Raw genomic sequence first — 2,741 nt, 5'->3', positions numbered from 1 at the left:
CACACCGTGTTATTTTGACAGCTTCGACCACGGGTGGTGGGCAGGGAGTGTCGCACGCCCCTGTTAAGTTCTCAGTTTCTACCACGACTTATAGCCACGGGCGTGTTGCACACCTGTGTTGATTTGGTAGGATTGCCCACGACCATGTCGCACAAACGTGGCAACGTATCGAATCTCGTGTTTTGGGAAAAATTTTGCTCTATTTTCACACGGCTGTATCACACGGTCGTGTCACCACCCGTGGTATGATCACGGCCTAAGGCACACCCGTGTGCCTGGCTGTGTGGATTTGGAAAACCTGTGTTTAAGGATTCAGTTAATGATTTAGATGTTAAAAACTAAAATTTAAAGAAATCAACACCGTTAGTGCTTGGGTTGCCTCCCGAGAAGCGCTTATTTATAGTCTAAGCTCGACTTACCTCTCTGTTGCATGGTCATGGTGGTGCGAGGAGTTTACACTCCTCATTCCTGCTATCAATTTCATCAAAATAAGGTTTTAGACGAGTATTATTTACTTTAAAAGTGTCGAATTTGGAATGAGTTACCTCGACTATACCGTATGGGAAAATGCTAAGTATCGTAAAAGGGATTGCTCTATTTGGTTTAGAAGTGGTAATATGAAGGTCTACCACATCTAATAGTACTTTGTCCCCAACCTTAAGTTGATTTGATAAAACATTTAGTCTGTCATGGCGTGGTTCTGGTTTATCGTGTGTTCTCGGTCTCTGTGTACGCCATTCATCTAGTTCCTCTATCTATTGCATTCTCTCTTCATAGATGGGTCCTTTGTTGTTTCTTGAACATGGCTCATGTATGCTATTTGAACGTGTTTCCTGCATAGAAGGTTGCACCACATGATTAGTATTAGTAGTATGATTTATACAACCACCCTCAATATTCGATGTGTTACTCAAATTACGAGTTTGAAGAGTGATTGTATCATCACCCACACGAAGTGTGAGTTCACCTGTACCAACATCAATAATAGTTCTAGCAGTTGCTCAAAAGGGTCGTCCTAAAATCAAAGGTATGTTACTATCATCTTCCATATCTAGAACAACAAAGTCTACTGGGTATATAAATTTATCAATTTTAAAACATCTTCAATGATACCCCTAGGAAATCTAATGGTTTTATTAGCCAATTGAATGCTTATCCTAGTTTGTTTGGGTTTCCCAAGACCTAGCTGTTTAAACATTTTATAATGCATAACATTAATGCTCGCCCCTAAATCAGTCAACGCATTATTAATATCTAAGCTACTAATTAAATAAGGAATTGTAAAGCTCCCTGGATCTTTCAATTTGTTGGGTAGCTTATTCTGTAGAATGGCTGAGCAAACTGGGCTTAACTCCACATGTGACGCCTCATCCAACTTCTGTTTATTTGCTAAAAGCTCCTTTAAAAATTTAACTGCGTTTGACATCTACGAAAGAGCTTCAATAAATGGTAAGTTAATATGTAATTTCTTTAATAATTTAAGGAATTGACCAAATTGTTCGTCCGGATGGTCTTTCCTTGTCGCTCTGGGGTATGACACACGAGGTTTGTTCTCTTTACTTATCGATTTTCGCTCACTGTGGTCCACCTTATCCTTACCTTTACTTGCCACAATTCTTTGCCTCAGTTTTGGTTCAGGTTCAACTAACCCATCTTTATTTCGAATGGTAATCGCATTAAGCTGTTCCCTTGGGTTAGATTCAGTGTTACTTGGCAAGCTGCCTTGTGGTCGTTCAGAAATCAATTTAGCAAGTTGGCCTATCTGAGTTTCAAGCCTTCGGATTGACGCTTGTTGATTCTTAAGTGCGGTTTCAGTATTCTAAAAATGAGTTTCTGACAGTGAGATGAATTTTGTTAGCATCTCCTCAAGGTTCTGCTTCTTTTCCTACTGGTAAGGTAGTTGTTGAAAACCTGGGGGATGTTGTGGCCTTTGATTTCCCTGGCCACCTCATGAAAAGTTGGGATGGTTCCTCCAACCTGTATTATGAGTGTTACTATATTGGTTATTTTGAGATCTAGAATTATTATTACCCATATATTGAACTTGTTCCTCCTCGGTGCTAGGATTGAAGGATTGATATTCTGTGTGTACTCCTCCTCCATTTGAATCGCACCTCATCACTGGATGTACCTAAGTAGAACCATACAAACCGTCAATCTTTTTATTTAATAGTTCTACCTGGTTAGATAGCATAGTAACCACGTCGAGGTTGAAAACACCAGCTACTTTTGTTGGCTTTGCTCTCATGACTTGCTACTGATAGCTATTCAATGACATCTCTTCAATAAATTCATAAGCCTCTTCAGGTGTTTTGTTGTTTAAAGTTCCACTAGCGGCTGCGTCGATGAGTTGTCTTGTTGAGAGGTTCACACTGTTGTAAAAAGTCTGAACCTGTAGCCATAGAGGTAACCCATGGTGAAGGCACCTTCTTAATAGGTCCTTGTATCTCTCTCATGCATCATACAGGGTTTTTAGATCCATCTGCACAAAGGAAGAGATATCATTCCTTAGTTTAGCCATTTTAGCTGGCGGAAAATATTTTAGTAAAAAATTTTCTGTCATTTGTTCCCAAGTTGTGATTGACCCTCTTGGTAATGAGTTCAACCATTGTTTAGCTTTTTTCCTTAATAAGAATGGAAACAACCGAAGGCGTATGGCATTGTCAGAAGCACCATTGATCTTAAAAGTGTTGCAGAACTTCAAAAAATTCTCCAAATGAGTGTTTGGATCCTTGTCCTGC

General features: G+C 39.6%; 1 non-coding gene across 1 annotated transcript; it reads left to right on the top strand.

Moving 5' to 3' along the window:
* The first annotated feature begins 2,408 nt into the window (after window positions 1-2,408).
* Window positions 2,409-2,515, top strand: LOC128295862 (small nucleolar RNA R71). The gene has a single exon (XR_008286411.1). It is a non-coding gene; the product is annotated as a small nucleolar RNA R71 (small nucleolar RNA).
* Window positions 2,516-2,741: the final 226 nt, after the last annotated feature.

This window comes from Gossypium arboreum, chromosome 7 (genome assembly GCF_025698485.1).
Source record: "Gossypium arboreum isolate Shixiya-1 chromosome 7, ASM2569848v2, whole genome shotgun sequence".
In the NCBI taxonomy this organism is placed as follows: Eukaryota; Viridiplantae; Streptophyta; class Magnoliopsida; order Malvales; family Malvaceae; genus Gossypium; species Gossypium arboreum.
The sequence above is the reverse complement of the archived record's forward strand: the minus strand, read 5'-3'. Positions and strand labels throughout refer to the sequence as shown.